This window comes from Juglans microcarpa x Juglans regia, chromosome 1S, assembly GCF_004785595.1.
Source record: "Juglans microcarpa x Juglans regia isolate MS1-56 chromosome 1S, Jm3101_v1.0, whole genome shotgun sequence".
NCBI lineage: Eukaryota > Viridiplantae > Streptophyta > Magnoliopsida > Fagales > Juglandaceae > Juglans > Juglans microcarpa x Juglans regia.
The window spans coordinates 5,510,905-5,528,311 of NC_054595.1; positions in this window are offsets into that span (position 1 = coordinate 5,510,905).

A 17,407-nucleotide genomic window follows, 5' to 3' on the forward strand; every position below is an offset into this window, starting at 1 on the left:
ATAAAAATAGTAATTTTTTTTAATATGTGTATTTTATAACGCTAACATTTTGAACTCCTACATTCAACAATAACATCTTGAATTCTTGCCTCCAACGATAATATTTTTAGTCTTTTCTTCAACAGTAATATTTTTTGTCTTTTCTCCAACGGTAATTTTTTGTTTCCTATATGTAACGGTAAGTTTTTTCTTTATAAATACGCATTCTGTTTGCATTCACATTCTCATAAACTCAAGTTTCATTTTATCTAAAGAAGCGAAATTTAACAGTCTTCCATGATATCTCACTCCCTTCATCCAATAACTCGTACTTTCCATAACTATTTCGTCCACCAAATTCTCCTCAAAACTAAAAATCTCACATATTCCATAACCACAAACTCTAGCAAATTATCCTCAAAACCCACAAACTCCACAAAATTATCCTCAAAATCAAAAACCCCACACATTTCATAACCACAAATTCTACCAAAATTTTTTCAAAACCAAAAACCCCATAAATCTGTGTGATTTTTTTTATCAAATTCTCGGCATTTCAACAGTCAACATAGCCAACAGCCAACAGTCAACACAGCAATGAGATAAACAAAGTAATTAAAAAATAAATAAATAATTTTTCATAACTTTCTCATCAGCCAAACAACTCGAGAGAGTCAAAATAATAAAGAGAAATCAATGGCAACGCATGTCATAAAAATGAGAATTGATTTCCTCAACAAAGCCCAAAATCACAAATCTAAACGAGAGTGAAAAAAAAATTTGTAAATCAAACAGTAGACGATTTCATGGTGTTTCTCGGCAGCTAAAAAGCGAAAAGAGCCAAAATAATACAGAGAAATCAATGGAAACGCAAGAATAAAAATGAGAAGTGGTTTCCTCTAACAAAACCCAAAATCATAAATTGAATCCCTCAGATGAAAAATCAAAACAAAATGCAAAAGTGAGCCATTAGTTTCTCAGTAGCCAAACAACGAAGATATCGCCGAGACAGAGACAGAGTTGAAGAACTTGTATGCTTACCTTAATCATGGTGTTGGAAGGAATAAAAATGGGAAGAGAGAAATATAGAAGGAGAGAGATATTCCGAGAAAATGAGGGAAGAGAGAAATTGTTTTCATTTTGAAGAAACCGAAGTAAAACTTACAAAAATTGCCGATGGAGAGGGGCTGCATTCATTAGTGTTGTGAGGGAGGGGCCAACCGATGGAGAGGGTTTTCGCGGGACGAAGAAGACGCCTAGTGACGATGCGGATGTATATTAATTCTCCATATATGGGGAACGACTGTAGATATAGTATAAACAAATCGTAAAATGAAAATTGGAATGGAGAGGATTTTTCTTCAAAACTCTAAAATAATTCCTAAATTATAGAGATAGAGAGAGATGGAGAACGGATTGGAATGGAGAGGATTTTTTTTTAAAACTCTAAAATAATTCCTAAATTATGGAGATGGAGAGATGGAGAACGGATGGATGCTCTTACCCCACATTGGAAGGGAGCATTTATTGGCCTGAATAATGATTCCAAGGGGCTCTGATTATAGCTCGACTGGTCTGTTTAGAGTATACATCTGGTTTGGACTTTTCTTGAGTTATTAGAGCTGTAGTGAAAATATTTACAGTATTTGAGCTGAAATTGTCCAGTGTGGTCCATGCTTTCCATTAAGAAAAATGTTATTTAGTGCACTCCTCCCTTGCAATTCTCTCCTCAAGTTATTCCAAAGGTGAGCTAGAGATAGTTTTTCTCTCTCTCCAGATGTAGAACGGCAAAATGGTCCAGTTCATCCTCTGATGGTACCATTTCCTTCGTGCCTTATACTTAAAGCAGATGATGTAACAGCTAATGCTAGTGCAGCCACCACTTCTCATCTTCGAGTATGTTTAGATGTTGAAGTGAGTTGAGTTGAGTTGAATTGAGTTGAGATGATAAAATATTATTGAAATATTATTTTTTAATATTATTATTATTTTAAAATTTGAAAAAGTTGAAGTGTTTATTATATTTTGTGTTGGAGTTTGAAAAAATTATAATGATGAATTGAGATGAATTGAGAGTAATTGAAGATCCAAACAAAGCCTTCATCTTTTCCTATCTTTTCTCTTTGCTTTCCTCTTTGTATCTTCTGCTTAGCATAAAATAACCCAAAACCAGCTAGATTGATTTTTCTTTTTCTTTTTTTCTCAAAGGTTTCTCTGTTCCTTTGGGACCTTCAAGAACACAGAACAGAAGTTATTCGAAAACAGAACACTACCTTGGTACCTTAGGTCATTACCATCTGAATGCTAATATTTTAGATGGTAGATTAGAGTTTTTAATTCATTCTGTTGATGTGCTAAATTATTGATAAAAATTCTGTCTCTTCTGCCTCTCCTTTTTTTTTTTTTTTTTCCTTTGCTTTGGCATGAGCAACCTGTCCTGTTAAACTAGACTTTTTCCGATGGGCTAGTTATATTAAATATATATTGTCCATTACTGTAAATCTTGTCTCATCTCGAGTGATTAAAAAATATCTTCAATATGAGGTGTTCATTCTATAACATGCTTAAAATAGTAATAAAATAGTTTGTAAATAGTAATAAAATAGTTTGTAAATATTAGTGAAGTTGTTTGAATTATGATGTTTTATTAAGTTTTAGAAAATGATAGAAAAAATTAAAAAAATATATTATAAAATTAAAATGTTGTCAGAATATAAACTTTTAGTATTATTTTTATTTTAAAATTTGAAAAATTAATATTATTTTTCGTGTTTTGTTTAGAAATTTAAAAAAGTTATAATAATTAAGTAACAATTAGATGAAAAGTTAAAAATTTGAAATTAAAAAATATTTTATATTTGAGTGATGCTTGGAAAGAAAATTATGAGAACTTTTGAGATAAAATAAGTAGAGTTTCCCAAACATGCCCTTAGGTAGTAACTCCCTACTCCATCTTTTTTTTTTTTAATACATGGTGAGGGAAGATTCGATTATTGGTTCTTTTAGTGAGAAATTAAAATGTTGCCAATTGATCCAAAGGATCTTGGCCCCTACTCCTCCAGTTGAAAGCATTACATATTAAGGAAAACGGTTGATGCTCATGCACAGATAAAAATCGGAATGTAACCGTTCTAGTTTAGATTGATTTTGTATATTTTTTAGAACCGAACCGGTATATATTAGTTTTGGAAATTTAAGAACCGGTATTAGACCAACTCACTATCGAAACCGAAACTTCCAGTTTTTTCGGTTTAGATCAAGTCTGTCTAGTTTTTACAGTTTTTTCTGATTATCTATATTAGTAATAATATGATATTTACATATACTAAACTATTAGTCTATTTATATTATAGTATAAATGAATTATATGTATATATCAAAAGTAAGTTTATATTAATAGCATAATATTAATATTTATGTTTAAGATTAAAATTTTATGTTATATTAATTTTATATTATAATATTAAAATTCAAATGTCATATCAAATGTTATATTAAAAATTATAAGATTAATTTTATGTTATATGGCATGTTATATTAATTTTATGTTATAAAAATAATAGACTTAAATAATAAGATTAGAATTTTATATTATATTAATTACCAATTTAACATATAAAATATATACTATAAAAAATTACAAATATATATATATATATATATATATATATCGGTCCGGTTCAGTTTAAATCGGTTTTCATATTTGAAAATCAGTACCGTATCAATTTAGGATCGATTTCGATTTTTGAAAATAAATACCATATCGGATCATTTACAAATTAGACCGAATTGGTCGATTCGGTCCAATCCGGCCTAGTTGAACCGGTTTTCTAATTTTATTTTATTTTTTTATTTTTACATCCCTAGATAAAAGCACAAAGTGAAACACGGAATAGGCCAAAAATGAGTTACTGTTCACGAACTGTAAACATGATTTTATGTATGACCCTAAGCTGGTGGACCCATTACTGAGTGGATTACAATGTCCACATCAAGACTAATAACAGGAGTATGACGATTAGAAAAGTTGGGTTCTTTTCACCTCCACTTGGTAAGTATTATTGAATTTGGAGATAGATTTACTTTAGACTATTAGTATTAGCCACTCAATGATTTATAGTCTTTTAATAGGACTAGATTCTGGGCTATAACTCAAGGCGCTGGCAACTTCCCATCGTCTAAGATCTTCTTAGTCTAGTCCACAATTAGTAAGGTGCTGCTATGGTCAAGTTCAAATAAGGAGACCTCCTCCAAATGCCTTTATTATTTCAATGGTAGCCCCTAATTGATGTTTAGCATCTTATTCTCGTGCTAGGATGTGTGTGGCTGAAGCTTTACTCAGTTACAACTCATGTTTCTTTTTTAAATCCTATTTGAAGGGACGTATTCGTCCATTGCCTGATTAAATCTGACCCTTCTCTACTGAGGCTCACAACCCAGATGTTGCAAGCCCACCAGCTGATCAGAAAGCAGAGGGCCTGGGCCAAGGAAGGGAGAGGGGACAGTGTTCACACGGGTACACCACTAACTGGATGACTCTCAGGAAATTACATTGCATTAAATGCGTCGATAGGGAGCTTTGGTCTTAGCAGAAGATCCCGGCGAGAGATCTTATCCCTGTTGTTGCATTAAATGCTATTTAATGCAATGACATTTTATTTAAAATTTATAAATTGTAATAAAATAATTTATAAATAATAATAAATTAATTTAAATTATAATATTTTATTAAGTTTTAAAAAATGAGATAAAAATTAAGAAAATATATATTATAAAATTAAAATATTGTTAGAATATAATTTTTTTATATTATTTTTATTTTAAAATTTAAAAAATTAGTTTTATTTTTTATATTTTGTCTAAAAGTTTGAAAAATTTATAATAATTAAATAACGATTAGATTAAAAAGTTGAAAATTTAAAATTAAAAAATATTTTATATTTGAGTGATATTTGGAAAGAAAATTATGAGAAATCTTGAGATAAAATAAGTATAGCTTCCCAAGCATGCCCTTAGGTAGTAACTTCCTACTCCAATTGAAAGCATTACATATTAAGGAAAACGGTTGATCATGCACGGATAAAAGTAGGAATGTAACCGGTCCGGTTCGATCCAATTTTGTACATTTTTTTATAACCAAACCGATATATACTGGTTTTAAAAATTTAAGAACCGATACTGGACTGATTCACTATCGAAATTAGAACTTTCAATTTTTGGGATTTCAGACCTATTGGATCCAATTTTTCCAGTTTTGCAGATTATCTATATTTGTAATAATATGATATTTACATATACTAAGCTATTAGTATATTTATATTATAGTATAAATACATTATATATATATATATCAAAAGTAAGTTTATATTAATACTTTAATATTAATATTTATGTTTATGATTAGAATTTTATATTATAAGAATAATAGATTTGAATAATAATTAGTAATAATATGATATTTACTATATTATAATTAATAATAATATCTACCGGACCGGTATATATTAGAATTTTATATTATATTAATTAGTAATTTAATATATAAAATATATAACATAAAGAATTATAAATATATATACCGGTCCGATTCGATTTAAACCAGTTTTTAAAATATAAAAATCGGTACCACACAGGTTTAAGATTGATTTTGATTCTTAAGAAGCGGATTGCTTACAAACCAGACCGAACTAGTGAGTTTAGTCGAGTCCAATCGAGTTCGACTAATTTTTCAATTTTTTTTACACCACTAGATAAAATCACAAATAGAAACACCGAATAGGCCAAAAATGAGTTTACTGTTCATGAATTGTAAAAATGATTTTATGTCAGATCTTAAGTTGGTGGACCCATTACTGATTAGATTACAATGTCCACATCAAGATTAATAAAGGAGTATCACGATTAGAAAATGTGGGTAGTAAAGTTGTATCTTCTTCTTCTTCTTCTTCTTCAACTTTTAGCAAAATGGGAGGTGGAGGCGACTAATGTAGCTATCCTCCCTGAGCGTGACCATAGGAGCTCCTCCCCACTATGAAATATCCGGTTTAAGTTATAGCTATTGTCCAATGGGCGAGTCCGTCACTACAGACGGAGCTACCACCTTGGTGGTAGTAAAGTTGTATTCAAGTTCTCATCTTTTCACCTCCACTTGGGGTGGCTTAATGGTTTTCGAGTTACTTTTGCATAGTTGGGGAAGTATTAGGTTTGGATATTTATTTAAACTATTAGTATTAGCCACTCAATGAATTATAGTCTTTAATTGAACTAGATTTTGAGCTATAACTCAAACTCTACTTAAGGGAGAGCTGGCAACTTTCCATCGTCTAAGATCTTTTTTGTCTCGGCCACAATTAGTAAGGTGCTGCTATGTTCAAGTTCAAATAAGGAGACCACCTCCAAATGCCTTTATTATTTCAATGGTGGCCCCAAAATGATGTTTAGCATCTTGTTCTTGTGCTAGGGTGTGTGTGGCTGAAGCTTTACTTAGTTATAGCTCATGTTTCCTTTTTAAATCCTATTTGGAGGGACGTATTCGTTCATTGTCTTATTAAACCCAGCCCTTGTCTACTGAGGCCCACAACCTAGATGCTGCAAGACCACCAACTGATAAGGAAGCAGGGGGCCCGGGCCAAGGTAAGGAGAGGGGATAGTGTTCACACAGGCACACCACTAACTGGATGACTTGCGGGAAATTACACTACATTAAATGCGTCGATATGGAGCTTTGGGCCTTGGTAAAAGATCCCGACGAGAGATCTTATCCCCAATAGATGCTGTCAAATTAAATGCGACAACATACCACTCAAGGTAGGGGTAGACACCTCGAGTACATGAAGAATAGTGACCCCATCGAAAGAGGGAAGTATAAAAGTCCTGGCATAAGTACAATTCGAAAGTCATCTCCCTCTCTCTCTCTCTCCCTGGAGCTAAAAACTAGTTTAGGCATCGAAGGTGTTTAATGGCACTTTGGGTCATCAACCTTTCTTGTCTCAGGTGACCGTCGAAAGTAGGCAGCTGCGAAATACGTCCTTAACAGTTGGCGCTGCTAGTGGAATCTACTTTTGGTAAATCCAACATGCCTTTCATATGCTGGTCGCGACACAGTCCCAGGCGACAGCAATTAAGAAGCTATCTCTAACGAAGAAGGGGGGTGTGCAGAAATGAAGAAGCAAGCTACTCCACCACCTCCTGAGCTCATCGAATGACCAGTGGACACTAGGGACAAGTGACAGCTGAAATATGGAGTGGCTGACAAGATCTTGGAGCTAATTACATTAAATGAAGCTCACCTCGAAAGGAAGGTGACAATAGGAACCAAGATGAAGACTGAGGTGAGCTCTCTGTTAAAGCGATTGTTGATCGAGCATAGAGACGTTTTTTCCTGGAGTCACAAAGACATGTCTAGGATTGAAAGGGGCGTGATTGACAACCAGTCAAGTGTGAATCTGAATGCCAAGAAAGTCTGACAGAAGTGCAGAAGCTTCAACACTGAGAAGTACATGGCCATAGCAAAGGAGTTTAACTGCTTACTCGCCGCAGGATTTATTAGGGAGGCCCACTACCTAGAATGGCTTTCTAATGTGATTTGGTCAAGAAGGCGAATGACAAGTGGATGATGTGCGTCAACTTCACTGACCTGAACAAGGCGTGCCCTAAGGATAGCTTCCCCTTACCGCGAATCAAGTTGGTCTTGGACTCAATTGCCAGATACATAACAGACCGAGTTAAACTTCATGGATGCCTACTCCGAGTGTAACCAAATCTAGTCGAGCTCGGGCGATGAAGAAAAAATCACATTTATAACAGATCGAAGACTATATTGCTACATGCTCTTTGGGTCGAAGAATGCCGGAGTAACCTATCAAATGCTGGAAAATCATATGCATAAAGAACAAATAGGATGGAACATGGAAGTCTACGCGGATGACTTGGTCGTAAAAGGCAAGGAGTCAATGCTGTGAAAATACAAGATGAAACTTAACCCCATGAAATGCTCCCTTTGGAATGGAGTCAAGCAAGTTCCTCAACTTCATGGTTTCGGAAAGGGGAATTAAGCTAACCTAGAGAAGATACAGTCCATCGTCAACATGAAGCCCCCCAAAAAACTCAACGATGTTCAGAAGCTGACAAGCGGAATCATTCTGCTTGACAGGTTCGTTTCCTGATCAACAGACAAGTGCCTACCATTTTTCTCGGTGCTACACAAGGTGCACAATTGGAACAAGGAGTATTCACTCAACTCAAAGAATACCTCTCTAATCCCCTCTCCTGAGCCAGACTGTGCAAGGAGAAACTCTCTACCCTACATTTGTCCTTCACACTAGAGGTCGTCTCGGCAGCATTGGTACGAGAGGAGAATGAAACTCAAAGACTAGTCTTCTACACAAGCCGAGCATTTAGAAGGGCGGAAAATAGGTACCCACCTATGGAATTGCTAGGGTTTGCATTAGTAGTAGCTACCCGCCTCTTGAGACCCTACTTTTAAGTACACCCGATAAACGTGCCGACTGAAACTCCCCTCAAGAAAGCACTGCAACGACCAGATACGTCTAGACGACAAGTAAATTGGTCGATCGAGCTCAGTGAATTTGACTATGTCCCCCAAACCACCATCAAGGGACCAGTACTGGTAGACTTCATAGCGGAGATGGTTAGCCCCTGTCCACACCCCTGAGGAGGTACTCGATCAACCGGTTGACCATCCCTCACAAGTCTATGTTGATGGCTCGTCCTGTCATTCCAACAGGGGAGAATAAGAGTACATAGTGTCAGACTCCAGTGAAGAAATCAATTACTCGAGAAGGCTCGAATTCAAAACTACCAATAGCGAGGCCAAATACAAAACCCTACTGGTAGGGCTCGCCATAGCCAGAATGCTTGGAGCAATGGAAGTGGAAGTAAGACGGACTCTCAAGTGGTATTAAATCAAGTCAAAGGAAAATACGTTGCAAAAAGTGAGCAACTCTATCTACGGCAAGTGTGGAAGGAGTGTGAATTTTTTCAAAATTTTGCTATCAGACAAATCCCTCAAAAGAAAATTGGAAGGCAAAAAAGTTAGCACGAACAACTTTAGGAATGGACGAGGCAGCACTACCGTGGGCAATGATCAGCAAAGTGTTAGAAACCCCCGCCATTAGGCTAGAAGTCTAGGAAGTGGGAATAAAAATAATCGAGTCGGCACGAGCAATAACCAAGTTACTAACCATCAGAGAACTACCAATTGAGAAAGAAGAGGCAAGGAAAATAAGGAATAAAAAGGTCGGGTTCACCCTCCTTGGTGGGACCTTATACAAACGAGATCTTTCCCCGCCCTTTTTAAGGTGCATATCACCAGACAAAAACTCAATAAGTAATGGTAGAAATCCATGAAGGACTGTGTGGAAACCACTCAAATTGAAGAACCTTGGCAAGAAAGGTCTTAAGAATGGGCTACTACTGGCCTCACGCCCTCAGGGATGCATAACAATTCGCTAAGAAATGCATAGGGATGCGAGAAAGGTCGGGTTCACATCCTCATGGCTTTTCGCGCAGTGGGGGGTAGACATAGGGGGCCCATGCCCCCAGACAAGGGAGGCATGAAATTCATCCTAGTGATTGTAGATTACTTTACAAAATGGGTAGAGGTAGAGCTTCTGGCAACAATAACAGCCACCGACATAGTCAAGTACTTCTCTCCAAGACAACCTCAAGCGGACGGGTAGGTCGAGCCGACTAACAAAACCCTTGTGGGAATACTGAAGAAGAAACTGACGAGTAAGAAAGGAATTTGGGTAGAAGAGCTGTCAAGAGTTCTATAGGCCTACCGAACTACCACAAAAACTTCAATAGGGAAGACCCCTTTCGCACTAACGTATGGAAGTGAGGTCGTATTCCTAATATAGATAGGGATACCAAGCTACAAGGTCTGACATTTTAATTAGAAACTGAATGAAGAGGAAAACGAAACAAAACTTCAAGAGGAAAACGAAAAAAAACTTGGTGGAAGAATTGAGAGACAAAGCTGAGGTGAGAGCGGCAATTGCCAAGAGGAAAACGGAACAAAACTTCAACAAAAGAGTAAAGCATATGGCGTTTAAGGTAGGAGACATGGTCCTGAAAGAAATAGGGGTAACTTCTTAGAAGGAAGGGAAGCTCGGACCAAAATGGGAAGGACTATACGAGTTTATGGCTTGCCACAATTTTGGAGTTTACTGGCTAAAAGATGTCGAAGGAAAGGAATTGCAACGTCCATGGAACGCGTAGCACCTCAATAAGTATTTTGCCTAGAAGTGTAACATACTAGTCATGGATTTAGGGTATATAGGTAAATCTTCTAGTTATATTTTTCCTATTATTATTATTATTATTATTATTATTATTATTATTATTATTATTATTATACTCTTATCAGATTTTATATTTATTTATTTTAATAATTACTATTATCATTTTGTTGAATTTACTAGAGTTTTGTTTTATTATTTTTTTCTAATAATTGTTACTAGATTTTATCAAATTTTAGAGTTTTGTTTGAATTTAAATTTTGTTTCTACCTATCCCCACCAATAAAAGAATCATCCCTATCTATCAAATTTGTAATCCTAACCTCATATTCATCCTCATTCCTAATTTAGTAAATTCAAATTCTAATAGGAGACCAACTCATATATGAAAACCTATTATATATCCTTCCTATCATCTATAAGAAACCCACGAAGCTTCTGGAAAGAAAAAAGAAAAAAAAAATTGCTGCCGATTTCTTTTCCTCACCCCAGGTCCACCATCAAGCCATCACGCGTTTACGTCTCTTACGGTGAGTTCTGAAACTCCCGCATAGCTCACTTTTTCTTCTTTTACTTTCTAGTTGGTGAAGTCTATTTTTTTTTTTTTTTTCCTTATTCTTACTTCCGTAAAGTCTAGTTGGTAAAGTACTTCCGTAAAGGACCCTTTTGACTTGTAGCTCTCCTATAGCAGTATATAATGAATGTTTCTTTTATGATTATTACATATACACCCCTTAGTGTTTAAGAAATGACTGAATTGTTTTTGGACTGACTATTTTTACGAGGGCTCTATCTACGGGCTAAGGTCTTATTTTTGTTACAAAGATTAACAAGTTGTTTTTAAATTGGATTGGACTTTCATATTTTAAATTAGGCTTAGTTTAATTAAATAAGTATGTTAACCCACTAATCTATATTTTATAGAAAATATTAGAAATTATTTATATTATTAAATATTAAATTTTTACTAGATTTCAATAGTAAATACTAAATGGTTTAACTATATAATGAGTCTTATGAAACCAGTTTTCATTAATATCTAATACATTTAAATACAATATGATTTCCTACTAAATTAAAATATGTTATTAGTAATTAAATAATTTAAGATATAAGAATTCATTGATTTTATGGTGTTAAACAAAAGATTTATTTAACTATATTTTGATTTGTGAATTTAATTTAGTAGGATATTAGTAAATTTTGTTCCCAAACAGATTTAGTGATAGTTATTATTGCGTATAAGTGTCAAGTTACGAAGTGATATTCAAGAATAAGCACAGCGAGGTAAGTAATTTGATCACAAATTAGGATCATCACAATTCAGCTTATATATAAGTATTATTCAAGCCAGTTCATTTCCAGCCATTATTTATGCACCACTCATGTCATATGCAAACATATCATTCAGCATAGCATACGATTATATCATTCCGCATCATGTTCAAATTCAAAAATTATAATTATGTATGTAATATGTCATGCATCTCATGTATAAGACACATAAGCTATCTTAAGTTCAAGTGCAAGATAAGATAAGATCAGTTAATTAGATGGACATTCAGATGCATGGTACCAATGCAGTTCAGTTTCAGGGTGGAAGTGCAAGTCACGGGCTTAATCGTGGTCCACCATAGTATGACAGAATACTATCAGCGACTCCCCTTGCGACCGCGGGACGTGGGGCCGGTGCACAACCTCGCACACAGGGTTAAGTGTGTTGGCCAGTCAGTTAAATCAGATAAATCAGTCAGATCAGTTAGTTAATTCAGTTAAATCAGTCATGCATAGCATAAGCATCAATATGAACAATCATGAATTTAAACTCTCAGCATGAAAATTTTTATGAAACCCTTATGTTTATTATGTTTATGTTGTGATGGATTTCTTGCTGAGTTTTCGACTCATTTTTGTTTGTTTTCATGTTTTTAACCACCCAGGTGAGGATGATGAATACGAGCAGGTAGGCCAGGATTAGAAGGAGCAATTAATTTTAGTTTCAGACTTTATAAAATAAAATTTACTTTTATGACATAAATTTATTCAGTTTATTCATTTAATTTTTTGGAAAACATTTTATTAGACGTTTTTCTACAAAATAAATTTCTAATTTCATTTATGAAATATGAGATCTCTTGCCGGGTTTATTTTTATGAAAAACACATGACACTCCTAGCCTACGGGAAGGGGGTGTTACAAGAAGGCTCTCATGTAAGAAAATCATGTAAACTTAATAAAATTACTATACATTTCGATGCATTCCCCATACGTTTCATTGCTTGTCTAAGCCAATGCTTTGTGCTCGCACCCGGCGAATAAAGGAGGGAACACATCTCCTAAGTGTCTCAGCTCTCCTCGCCACTCAACGCAGTCGAGCCCATCTCTCGCCTAGTTATCTAAGCTGATGCTCTGAGCTCGCATCCAGCGAACAAAGGATGAAACACCTCTCTTAAGTGTCTTATCCCTTCTCGACACCCAGCACGGTTGAGTCCAATTCCCACCTGGTTATCTAAGTCAATGATCCGAGCTCGCACCTAATGAACAAAGGAGGGAACACCTCTCCTAAGTGTCCCATCTTTCCTCGCCACCCAGTGCGGTTGAGTCCATCTCCCACCTGGTTACTATGCCGATGCTCCGCGCTTTAACCCAGTGAACAAATGAGGGAACAACTCTCCTAAGTGTCCAATCTCTCCTGGCCACCCAGGGCGGTCGAGTCCATCTTTCGCCTGGTCCTCTATGTCGATGCTCCGCGCTCGCACCCGGCGAACAAAAGAGAGAACACCTCTCTTAAGTGTCCCATCTATCCTCGCCACCCAGCGCGGTCAAGTTTATCTCCCATTTAGTCCTCTAAGCCGATGATTCATGCTCACACCTGGCAAATAAAAGAGGAAACACATTTCCTAAGTGTCCTATCTTTCCTCACCACCGAGCGCAGTTGAGTCCATCTCTCATTTGGTCCTCTAAGCCGATACTCTACCCTCGCACCCAGCGAAAAAAGAAAGGAACATCTCTCTTAAGTGTCTCATCTCTCCTCACCACCTTGCACAGTCGAGTTCATCTTCCACCTAATCCTCTAAGCATAAGTATCTTCGTGCCCAGACAATAGTCGATAGCCTTTTCGCTCAAATCAAAGGGCATGATCCCCAAGCATACAAAATAAGGGACATCAGCCATCACAACAAGTGGAAGCCAAAAAAAAAGAAAAGGGAAAGAAAAGAAAAGAAAGAAAAATAAGAGGAATAAATCAAAAAGTGCACATATTCGTAGACACCAACAAGATTCTAAATATAAAAAAGACGCATATCACTCAACAACGAAAGCCCAAAGTATATATACAATTAACTAATTGCTCAACACATACCCAAAAATCTATACATTTGTTACGCAAAATCAAGAACTTGGAGTTATATTGGGAAGGCATCGGGCATCAAGTCTTTACCCATGGAATTAAGGAACTAAAGGGCTTGGCCATCGGGCTTGAGGGTCATTAGGTTAAGAGTATTTAGGTTGGTCTGGGGATTCTCCATCAAATAGTCCTTTAACCTCTCCAAGCCCTATTGCATACCACCTTGGCCGTTGACTTCTTGGCCCTCTCTGCCACAATGACCCTTTCCTCCTTGAGATCTTGCCTAGACTTGCCACAATGACCCTTTCCTCCAGCGCCACCTCCTGGCGGGCCAACCGATCCAATCCAGTGTCCCAACCCTCCTCTATAAATTACATTCCAAGATGGTAGTGGGCTATCTCCTCCTGAGATCTTATCAAGTCACTTCGGAGATCTGCCACCTCCATGTCAAAGGAAGTCTCCAACTAGTTCCTCTCCCTTCGCGCCTTGAGGACTTCTTGACAAGCTTGGACAATGAAAGATTGCAACCAGTAGACCTCCTTCTCTAGCTCACCTCTCCCGTCGATGATCCAAGAGCGAGGGTATCAACTCCCTAGCGATCCAATGAAGGCCGGTAAACAAAGGAACAGTAAAAGAAAAGATCGAGGGTGAATAGAAAGAAAACATACCAAGGACAAGAACTTTTTAAGCTTCTCGGCCTCTCGATTGACAGCCTCAAGCCAAGCTCTGTCACCACTTGAACTGGATACTAAGGCCCCACGACCTCCTTCCCATAAGGCTCGTCTCAAGCCTTCAAGCTGCAAAGGCAATCACCGATGCAACCGGGGTCTTCACAATGGGTGTTGGTTAATCACCGGAGACTTTCGCGCCACTCGCAGGGGTAGTTGGCAATACGGGCTTCTCTGAGACTGCCAATGATGTGATCTCCAGTTTGGGCAAGGTGCTGAAGGGCGAGGAAGGTATGGAGACCCTGTCCTCTCTAAGGTCCAAAACTAGGGATCCTGAGGCAAGCCCCTAGGGTCGAGGGGAAGAGTGGACGCCTCGCCACCAGGCCTTGTAGATGGAGCAGAATGGGAAACCCCACCACCATCCTCGAGAGGTGCATTGACAAATGAGTCGACGATCACCTTGGGGACATCTCGATGGTGTCTTCGAAAGGCACATCAAATTCACGAGACCCCTCAAAGCAGGCTCAAAGAAAGCTAAGAAGAAGGCCCATCTCGAACTCTTCCTCATCCCGGCTAAGATTCCCAATCGACACCCAGTTACCTGGCGGGGTAGAAGGCAGAGCTTGCAAAGACTAGCCAGGGCCTCCAAGCCAGAGATTTTGTCCTCGACAGATGCTACCGCATTAAATGCGACGACATGTCACTCAAGGTAGGGGCAGACACCCCAAATCTAGGAAGAACAATGATTCCACCAGAAGAGGAAAGTATAAAAGCCCTAGAACAAGTACAATTCAAAAGTCTTCTCACTCTCTCTCTCTCTCTCTCTAGAGCTAAAAACTAACTTAGGCTTCATATATGTTTTATGGCACTCCAGGCCATCAAACTTTCTTGTGTCAGGTGACCATCGAGAGCAAGCGAGGTGGGAAACACATCCCTAACACTATTAATCTTTGCTAAAAACTCATGTTCATATTCTTTTGAGATAGGCCAGATTTCTATGTTTGGGTCTGTAATTTAGATTGGACTTCTTTAATCAGAATCTAATACTATTTGAAACTTATTGCTCATATGGTTTTCTTAACGTGGCACCACCAGGTGATGCCACAGGGTTATTAAAAAATTATAAATACAAACACAGAATGGGTAAAGAGAACCCATAGTTTCAGTCTTCCTCCTTCTATATTTTTGGATGCCCTTTTGGTTTGAATATATATATATATATATATATATATATATATATATATTAATAATCCACATGGCACTTACGGTAGTGACACATTAAGAGAACCATCTAAGAGGTAAGTTTCTGATGACCCAATAACAGTAATCTTATTTAAAATCATTACTACTAGTGTGTTCTTATTCTGTATAAAGTTGTTTGGAGTGTTTGTTAGGATCCTCCCTATTATATATACCATACTTCAGTTTAAGTAATTGTGGAAAAAGAAAGTTTATGTTAACTGATGACTAAGAACAGTGATCATGACGTTGGAGTCACATTTTGTGTGAAAGGAAAGGCCTCCTACATAAACATCTTGGATTCTATTTTTTTTTTTTCCCAACAAAGTTGCGTTGAATTAAAAGAGAGAATACAATCATTCAAAAAAGAGAGAATACAAGAGTAGTTACAGAAATTGTAATGCATACAACTGAAAATAAAAATAAACATGTAATGAGACCAATAAATTGGAGACTAATAAATTGGACATGGGCTCTTGCTCCCTAGCCAAGCCAAGGAGGGGACCATTGCAATAGCGGTTATAAAATTCAACTGATGGATTTCTCGAATGCGGTTGTGATTCGCATTCGCGAAAGAAACACTGCAACCATATTTTCTTGAATTTTTGACGAAAATCTTCACACCTTTTTTCTCTAGATTCTCAGTTAGAAAAAGTTGTGACATAGCTAGATAGGTGCTAGAATTGGGCAGTTCGGGTCACTAGTGGCCTTTCGGAGGAATGCACAGTAGAACTGGTGTCTATGCTACAAGTGCCGACGAGGACGAAGCGAGGGGCTGAGATCCGAAGGATCTTGGAGGTGGGGAGTCCAACTGTGCCATGCATGTGGTGGTAGGAGGCTGAAAAACACGCCATCGGGTCAAAAAGCTGCATGGCTTGGGCGGCGCATGCGGATTACATGGTGGTCGTTTGGCGACTCCTTCACCAGGGTCTTGAAGATTGGCGGCTGACGAGCACAGCAGCAGGGCACGTATGGCAGTTCAATGGCTAGAAAGCGAAAGTTAAATACTTTATGATCTACTAGGGAAAAAACAACGTAAAACCCGTGACAAACCGGAGAAATAAACTGAAAAAGCTACTATGTAGCAGCTGAGGAGCCCTCCAGTGAAGGTTTTTGGTGGAGGTAGCCTAGGATTACGGCAAAGGTTCCAAAGAGTGTCCGTCGAAAACATTTTTATTAGATTACTTGAAAGGAGGGAGATGTTATCTTGGATTATAATAAGTGGTGGAACCATATCATGGCCCCCCAGAATTTTCTTAAAATCTAAAATTCTACCTAAAGTTTTTTCATAATTCTATATATATATATATAAGAAATGGCTCCCAAAAAAATTTATAATTCCCATATGCTCTCCAAGATTTTCTACAATTTCTATATACATATAAATGCCTTCCAATTTTTTTTTTTTCTTCCGATAGCCCCAAAATTTAGTATAATTTTTATATATTATCTACTTTTTATGATGCGGTCCCTCCAGAATTAAATTAAAGTTATGTTTATAAGAAATAATAAAATTTTTAATTTGTATCTCAAAATCTTTTATTATACAATATTAGGCTTCTTAATATGGAACCCAACTTGAAACAAATTCAAGAAAGTTATTTAAGTTTGATGGCCTATAGGAAAAATAATTGAGAAGTTTTATCCCCTACACTTCATAAGCAAGAAAATATTTATTTGAGATCTCAATTGTAGTATTATATCCTTAATATGATATCAACATATCTAGATTTTACATTAAACTTGATAAACTAACTTACATACTGAAAAGAAATATAGGTTTCTAAAAGATTAGTTGATAGTTTTTATGCAGAAAACAAATTCTAAATATTTCATTACAAAAGTAATAATAGATGAATATATATTTACAAAACATTGTCGTTAGAAATCTGAAATAGATATTAAATTATATT